Below are 9511 nucleotides of genomic sequence, written 5' to 3' on the forward strand. Positions count from 1 at the left end.
TTACAGATGTTGAATGTACATAGATTTTTCTTTAGTGTGCTCTGCTCACATATTCTTCAGATAAAGGTCAGAATCTATTTCTTCATCAATTTCTCCAGTGACTGCAATGTTGTCACATCTCACAATGTATAATTCTGAAACCGCTTGTTCTCTTCCCTCTGAAGAGCTGAACACTCGCTCTTGACTTCCATCCAAAATCAAATTAATGATCTGGTCAAAACCTTTCCTATTTCCCACAATCATTTTTCCACCAGAAGTAATAACAGCAATGGTTCTGTTAATGTAGTTCTCCAAAGCACATGTCATGGTGCTTAGCCAACAGAATTCACTGATGCATCGGAGGACTTCAGGTAATCTCTCAGTCTCCTACTGCTAAGAATATTCTCCCATATCAAGCCCTGCTTCAGAACTCCATTCATGCTTTTAGTGAGCCCAGCTGTTGTTGAATTGTAGAGGAGACAAGAACGTTAGACAGTCTCCATCTGATCATCCCATTCCTAAACTTCATGTCCAGCAAAATGTCTTACTTCATTACTGTCAATATCTGTGTACATGACATATGCAACATATAAGCAAAAGACTCCTGTTTGTTAACCTTTAAGTGTCACACTTATAGGACTATGCTTGTAAAAGTCCAGTAGCAGTGCTCACACAGGTAAAGGCATATCAGCAGTTGTTGGACCCTGTGTAATTGATTTACCATATTTGCATTAGTGTTTTTGCCCTTGCTAGTCACGTCTTAGAATGAAGAATAGAAGTGTGGTGCTACAGAGAGCAGCTAGAACATTGCTAATAGGCATTAATAATTTATTTCATAGATGAAAGAAGGCCAAATTCTTTGGCTATGACTTATAAGTATCATTGGCCTTTATGGCTTGTTTTATGATGTAACAATTCTGTGAACTGGCTCGTAAGTACTTCCTGCAAGACACTAAGATGAGTTAATTCCTCTCCTGAATACTTCCAAGGAGAAACAAGGTATTACGTGCAAATACATGAAAAACAGTAACGTGTATTCATTGGGTTCTAATCCATGTATTTCCCCACACCTTCATACCCCACAAAGGACAATAACTGATCATCCATTCTTGTTATTTCCACTGGACTATCAGTAGAGTAAGTCCTTTGAAGACAGCCCCACTGTCTGTTCCCATTCATGTTTTAAAACCATCCAAACAGCTCTGAACTCAGCCTGTCACCATGGTCCATCCATATACTTTCTGTGAAGAGTGGATAGCCACCCCTATCCAACTTGGAGGATTTCCCTGAGCAGCCCAATTCATATACCATGCATCCACTAGTATGGGCCATGCGCCTTCAGAAATATGACTCTTACAGAGGGAGTTCTGGACAATGAGAGTCGCTGCATCATCTTTTGTCATATGTGTAATGGGGCCTAAAAACTGATGTAAACTCAGAGGGCTAGTTGACAGATTACTATGCTGTTGGAGGTAGACATGACACTGGCAAGGGTACTTAACTTTACTGTCCTAGATTTGGGCTTGGCAAAATCTTTAACCCATCCCTGGATAGGATGTGGGTCCACAGTTTTGCAGAGGTGTTCTTGGTGGTGTTTTCTATTCATTGTAAACTGTTGTTATTTTTTTTTTAAAAAAGAGCAAAGGCCACATGAAGAGAGTCATGTCTGACCTTTACTGACTTTACAAAGGGGCATTGTCCCTATCAACAGCATCAATAACACAAAAAACATTCCTATGAGATCATACATGTTCCCCATGCTTCCATCCCTCATTCTACTCATCTCAGCAGCAAATTTACAAAATGCTGGGTCTAAAATCCTATGTGATAGTTCACAGACCACACAGGGCCATATTGGTGAAGTTAAAAGATTATAATCCAGATAAGTAACAGAATACAGCCAGAAAAGCTTCCAAAATGTGCTCACAGACACCTCAGCCTTGAACCTCATGACTTTAAGCCAGTGTTACAAAGTTCCCAGTCCTGCTAATATTGGCTTTTTATCCTTAGTTGTCCAACAGGGTTCTCAGTCCAGTCAGTATTGGATCTCCTTGCCAAGATTCCATCTGACATCACTTTTGAGTTCAGCCATAGTTGTTGCTGTCAGAAATAGCTAGAGCAAGAAGGACATTCTATATTCTCTTGCTTCTTCTTCAATGGTGGAAGAATATCTGTCTGTCTTTCACTGTTGGCTTGCTCAATTCAATGGCAAGACTAGCCAATTCCCATGTAGATTGCTGAGACTGACTAGTCCCTTGAAAATTGGTAGCTAGCCAGTCCCCTTGTGGATAGGCTAACACATCCAATTTGCATATTCCCTCACATTTACATAGAAAAGTCAAACAATGGCTTTGAAAAGTCTTATTGAAAGATAAACTCCACAGTTATACACTGCACACAGTTGACTATATATGGTCTCTGCCACTTTTTATAACTGCAACCAAAATCCAAGTGTGATTTACAGGCCATATTGCTGCCACAGACCTAGCCAAATATTTAAGAGTGACTGTGAAATCCAACTTGTTATTCTTGTCCTAAGTATATAGTTCACAAGGCCTGGAATTACTGGGCAACCATCCTGGCCTCCTGGAATGCTAAATCAGCTTCATGAGTTCAATCCAGACCACTCTCTTACATACCAATGAGTATGAGGGTTGGAGTAGCTGGGTCAAGTGTGGAATAAAAGGCCTCCAATATCCTAATTGATTATGATGATTGGACCAACCATTAACATTTCAAATAAGAGATGCAGCCCCACATATGCTCATCAGTCTATGGCAGAAAATTTGGAGAACAGCTGTTTGGCCAATTGACTGAGATCCATATTTGTTCCCACTCCCAAGAAAGTCAATCTAATATAATGTGAAAATTATAGAACAATGTCATTAATATCAACATAAGCAAATATTGTTGAAGATTATCCAAAAATGGTTAAACAAGATATTGACAGAGATCTGCCAGATGTTCAGGCTGAATTTAGAAGAGGCTGCAGCACCAAGGATATCATTGATGATGTAAGATGGATCCTGGCTAAAACAAAGAATACCAGGAGAATGTCTGTTTGTGTTTTATTGATTATGCAAAGACATTTGACTATGTGAATCATAAGACAATGTTATGGGCAACATTGAGAAGAATGAGAGTCTCAGAACACTTTATATTGTACATAAGAAACTTAGACATAAACCAAGAAGCTTCTGTGTGAACAGAACACGCCATAGTTTAAAATCAGAAAAGATGCGTGTCAGGGTTGTATCCTTTACCCATACCTATTCATTACATAAGCTGAACAAATCATTCGAGAAACTTGGATATGTGAAGAAGAAGGTGGCATCAGTCTAGGAAACTCATCAACAAGTTTTTTTATGCAGGTAATACAACCTTATTTGCTAAAAGTGAGGATGATTTGATGTGCTTGCTGCAGAAAATTAAGGGCTTCAGACTTTAATAAAGATTGTACTGCAACATCAAGAAGATAAAATCTTCATCCCTGGACTGGTAAGTAACATCATTATGTTGTCATTGTTGTTGTTTTTTGTGCTGTCGAATCACCTGTGACTCATAGCAACCCTATGCACAACAGCCCTAAAGCATGCTCTATCTGTGCCAATCTCACTGTCTCCAACACACCTACCACCAAGACCCCAATCACTAAATCAATCCATCTCATCGAGGGTCTTCCTCTCCTGCACTCTCCCTCTACCTTCCCAAGCATGATGTCCCTCTCCAAGGACTGGTCCCTCCTTACGACATGTCCAAAGTATGTCAGATGAAGCTTGCCTCCAAGGAGCATCCTGGTTTAACCCTCTCCAGGGTGAACCTGTTTGTTCTCTTAGCTATTCATAGTTTATTCAATACTCTTCTCCAACACCACAGCTCAAAGGCATCAAATCTCCTTTTATCATCCCTAGTCATTGTGTAGTTCTCTGATGCATAACAAGTGATTGCAAAAACCATAGCCTGCACCTTGTTCTCCAGACTGATATCATTGCTCTTCAATACTTTGGATAACTCTTTTACTGCAGATTTTTCCAACACAGTGCATCTTTTTATTTCCCGGCTGTTGTTACCAAGAGTGTTGATTATGGAGCCAAGCACTCTAAAGCTGTTTACATTCTTAATCTCTTCACCATCCATCATGATGGTGCCAATCAGCCCAGGGTGAGAATCTTTGTTTTCTTGATGTTGAGATTCAATCCATATTAAAGGCTGCAGTCCTTGGCCTTCTGCAGTAAGCCCTTTTGGTCCTACTCACTTTCAGCAAGCAGTGTTATGTCATCTGTGTAACACAGATTGTTGTTGAGTATTATACTGAAGCCACATTTCTCCTCATAGAGCCCAGCTTCCCAGATAATCTATTCTGCATATAGATTGAAAAGATATGGTGATAGGACACATCCCTGGCATACACCCCTTCCCAAGTGTGTCAGAAATGGCGAGGATGACACAGCATGGAATACAGTTCAGACCTGTGGTTCATAATGTCATTATGAGTCATTCTTGACTCAATGGCACTTAACAACAAAAACAGCATCCAAACATTCTTAGAAAGGCTTTCAGTTCTTTAGTTTTAACAGGGAGGGAATAAGTCTCAATTCTGTATGTTATTACCTCAGGAAGAATTTTTGTCTTACTCAACCAGACAATATAAATCCGATCATCTGACAAATAACTCAGTACCCTGCAATTTGGCATTCTTAACAGCCCATCCTAGAGACTGTAAGTAAAAGACTAACAGAAGTGCTTTATCTTGAAGTAGAGGCAGACACAGGTTAGCATCACATCAATACAGAGAAACAATGACATTTCTTCAGGTTGCACCCAAAGCTCTTACAAACAGTTCACATTGCTCTTTGCAGATGTGCAATTTACCAGTGTCAAAATAGTCTGTTTGTTCTTTGGAGAACAATGTCTAAATATGCTAACATGGCCTCTTGTCAGCCCTCTAGCTCAAGAGAGCTGCAGGAACTTTAACCGTGCCTCTAGACATACCTTGCCTCTGGAGGTGGGCGAGGCCAAAGCAAGGATGGAGGATTGGTCACACTGTGTGGAATTCACCTTCCCTGCTGGCCCTCATCCAGCCCTCATCCAGGAGTTGATTATGGTGGGGCAGCAAAGAATATTCTCCTGCAAATTTTGCTTTGCTAGAGATCCTGAAGAAATTGTCTGCTTCTCATTCCCTCTCTCCCTGCTGTTTCCATTGCAGGAATTCCAGTGGGCTTAGAGCCCCATGAGTGAAACCAGGTATGGAGTTTAACCCATCTGCTGGGTATAATCCTCCCATGAACTGCATAGAGCCCACCAGTGCAAGTGGCTTCACACACTTTTGAATTCTCTGGTGGAGCCAGTGTCTTCTCTTCACTTTGGTTAGGTGGCATGCTCCACTGCTTGATCAGATCTTTGCAATGGGAGACAAGCTTTCTGGTTCTGATTAATTTCCCCTGCGACTTCTAGGACCTGCTCTGTGTAACTTTCTCCAGTTCAACTTTGAATGTAATCTCACGGAGAGCTGTCCAGACTGTTGTTGTTGTTGTTAAGTGCAGTCGAGTCATGGGCAACTCATAGTGACCTATGAACAAAAGTCCTCAACACCTGTGTGACTTTCATCCTTTCTCTAGGTTCATAGGGTTCCTAGAGGCAAGCTATTTCAGAAGTAGATGCCACTCCTGCTTCCAAGCTTGTTTTAATCAGGGAGCTCCACCAAACACTGTCCGCCATGGGTAACTATTCACATTTGACACATCAGTGTTATAGTGTTCAGCTTCATAGCAACCACAAGTTACCTCTGTACAGCAAGGGGACATACCAGGGCTATATGACCTAGAAGAATATTTCACCAAAAACAATGGAAACCTACCATATTTTACCATTCTAGCACACCCAAATGCTGGTGACTCTGGGCCAGAGACCCCAGTTCATCTGGCAAGTCCGCTCTGCCAACACCCACTTGTGGCAAAAAGAAAGCCACAAGCACCCCAAGTGTTCCATACTTACCTCTCTTCAAGACACAAGAGGCCACATTCAGCTGACACTAAAACTGCCCAGACTACCACTGGTAAATCTTTGTTGGCAGTTCCAACTGCATGATTTCTAACAAACCTTTGAGTATTTTCAAGGTGTCTTTATACTCACACTCCAATTTCCACTCCTCTAGCAATTAAGCTAAGGGACCAGGCATAGATGCTTAAGCCATCCTGGTATTTCCCTCCATAGATCTGCTTTCCACCTCCATATTTCCTCTAATTGGGTCTTCCAACGATTTTTGGTTTTCTAGTGGGCTCACTGATAGTTGAAGCTTGTTCCCAAAAAGGAAATTTCTTCTGTTTGTGTTCAGAGACAGACCAAAAACCTGACCTGGAGACAAGCTAAAAGACACTAGTTTACTGGGACAGGAAACTTACTCATTGGGATGAGGTGCTGGTAGAGTTGTAGCCGCACAGTTCTGGCAGTGGTAGGTCAGAAAATGACACTGAGGGTGTGGAGGAAGCAGCTAAATATTGTTTACCACTACAGAAATAACCCCCAATACATAGTAGAATAAAAAAATTACACACTATTAGGGAAATAATAGCAAAACACAAGCTTAGTTTAAAGTAAACAAAAGTGCCCCTGCTTGATAAGGGGGAATGGTCATCTTGCCCTCATTCTAGGAAAAAATTCAAAAGACAAGTCTAAAGGAAAAGAAAAAAAAATGTTTACTAAGAGAAACAGAACTACTAAGACTCAGTCAGGTTAGCTTAAGTATAGGCATTTGCGGGCATATATACAATATACTGTACAGCTTGGCAGTACAATTCCTTATCACTAGGCCACTGTGATGCCATGGTACACAATTAAGAATATACTAACCATGTTAACAACTTCCATTTGCTTGGTTCCACAATCAATACTTATGACACCAATAGTCAGGAAATCAAAAGATGAATTGCATTATAAAAATCTAGTGTTAGGGAAATCTCCAGAGTGCTAAAGAGCAATGATATAAGTCTAGAGACTAAAGTGTACCTGATCCAGGCCATGGTGTTCACAGTTGTTATGCATCTGAGAACAAGACAATGACTAGGAATGACAGAAGAATCATTGATGCCTTTGAGTTGTGATGATGGACAAGAATAGTGAATATACCACGGACTGCCGAGAACAAAGAGGTTTGTCCTGGAGAGGGTGAAGCCAAGTTACTCTTTGGAGGCAAGGGTTTTGACGCTCTTTCCCACATACTTTAGACATATTGCCTGAAGAGACCAGTCAGTCCTTGGAGAAAGACATCTTGATCAGAAGGGTGGGGAGACCGTGCAGAAGTGGGAGATTCTTTATGAAATGTATTAACACAGTGACTGGAGCAATGGACGCAGGTGTGTCACAGACAGTGCAACTGGCTCAGGATAAGGCAGGGTTCAAACTTATCGTGAAAATGTTTGCTATGGTGTAGTGGAAATCTAAATAGTAATAAAAACTATTTGAGACTGATAGAGAAATGTACAGTATTTTCAGTTGCTTCATAGGTGTGTGGAAGTTGGACAATAACTAAAGAAAACCAAAGAAGAGTGATGCATTTGAATCACAACATTGGTGAAGAAGACTGAATACCCATAAATTGCTAAAAAAACAAACAAGTCTATCTTGGAAGAAGGTCAGCCAAGTGCTTCTTCGAAACAAGGATCGTAAGACTTAGTCTCACATTCTTTAGGAGTGAGATCAGAAAAGGACAGTTCCTGGAAAACCAGACCACAGGAACCAAAATACAACCTTGAGTCTATCTCAACTGAATTTAAGAATTATCTCAAAAATAGGTTTGAGGCATGGAACACCAATGATCAAAGATCAGAGGAACCGTGGGAGGACATCAAGGATATCATCCATGAAGAAAGAAAGAGGTTGTAACATGAAGAAGGAGAAAGAAAAACCCAGGGAGAAAGTCAGAAGATAGTATGGAAATTTCATTTAATTGTTGAAAAGCCAAACCAAGAGGAAAAGATGCCAAAGTAAAGAGCTAAACAAAAGATTCCAAAATGTAACTTGAGAGACAAAACAAAATATTATAATGGAGTTGCAAATAGGTGAAGTCAGAGGATAAAAAGGGAAGAACTCAATCAGAAATTTTTAAGCTGAAAGTACTGAAAAACAAATTTAAGTCTCACGTTGCAATACTGAAAGAGGCTACTGGAATAATTTTGAATGACCCTGGAAGTATCATGAGATGAAAGGGCTATATGGAACACTGTTCCAAAAATAATTAGTTGACACTAAAAATTTTAGGAAGTATCATGTGAACAAGAGCATAATGAAGGAAAAAGTTCAAGCAGCACTGAAGGCACTGTAAAAAAATTGTCCCAGGAATTGATGGAATAACAATTGACATGTTTCAACTAACAACTGTAGCCCTGGATGTGCTCATCAGTTTATGCCCATAAATTTGCAGTACAGCTACCTAATAGACTGATTTGGAGAGTATCATATTTGTTCTCATCCCCAAGAAAGGTGGTCCAACAGAATGTGGAAATTATCTAACAATGTAATTAATATCACAAGCAAGCAAAACCTTGCTGAAGATCATCCCAAAACAGCTAAAATAGTATGTTAATTGGAAACTTCCAAAAGCTCAAGCTTGTTTTATAAAAGGCCATGGAACTAGAGATATTATGGTTGATGGATCTTTACTAAAAGCAGAGAAGAATGCCTATGCATGTTTTGTTGTTTATACAAAGGCATTTGACTCTGTGGATCATTGCAAAATTATGACTATCATTGAGAAGAATGGGAATTCCAGAACACTTAGTTGTGTTCATGATAAATCTATAACTAGATTAAGAACTAATCTATAACTAGATTAAGAACTAGTATGAATGGATTAAGGGTACACTGCACGATTTAAAATCAGTAAGAATATGTGTCAGGGTGGTATCCTATCTCCATATATTCAATCTATATGCTGAACAAATAATTTGTGAAACTGGACTTTATGAAAAGGAATGTGACAACAGGATTGGAGGAGACTCAAGGTGAAAAAAAAATTTAAATACTTGCTGCAGACAATCAAGGAAAATAGCCTTTCATATGGATTATATCTCAACATCAGGAATAAAGGTCTTCACCACAGGACCAACTGTTAACATCATGAGAGATGGGAAAAGGATTGACGTTGTCAATGATTTAATCTCGCTTGGATTAACAATCAACATTCTCGTTAGCAGTCAGGAAATCAAGAGACATGTTGCATTTGGAAAGTTCATTGTCAGAGACCTTTCTAAAATGCTGAAGAACAGTTTTAAGATTAAGGTCATTGTGGTCTAAATCGTCTGCTATGCCTCAGAGAACTGGACAATAAATAATGATGACAGAAGAATGAATGTATTTTAGCTGTGGTGCTAGAAAAGACATGTCTTAGACTCATTGGAGGTAAAGATAGTGAAGGTTTGTCTCTCACACTTTGGACATACAGCTATGCTAGTGTATTTCTTGGACAGGAACATCCTATTCTGAAAGACTGAGGGTCAATAAAGGATAGGAAGACCCTGAATGAGATGAGTTGACA

The 9511-nt window shown here is 39.8% G+C and overlaps 1 pseudogene; it reads right to left on the reverse strand.

The window, feature by feature from the left end:
- LOC102863715 lies at window positions 1-306 on the reverse strand (annotated as a pseudogene).
- Window positions 307-9511: the final 9205 nt, after the last annotated feature.

The sequence above is a fragment of the Elephantulus edwardii genome, unplaced genomic scaffold (assembly GCF_000299155.1).
Source record: "Elephantulus edwardii isolate Elephantulus edwardi_28Jun2011 unplaced genomic scaffold, EleEdw1.0 scaffold00192, whole genome shotgun sequence".
Classification (NCBI taxonomy): domain Eukaryota; kingdom Metazoa; phylum Chordata; class Mammalia; order Macroscelidea; family Macroscelididae; genus Elephantulus; species Elephantulus edwardii.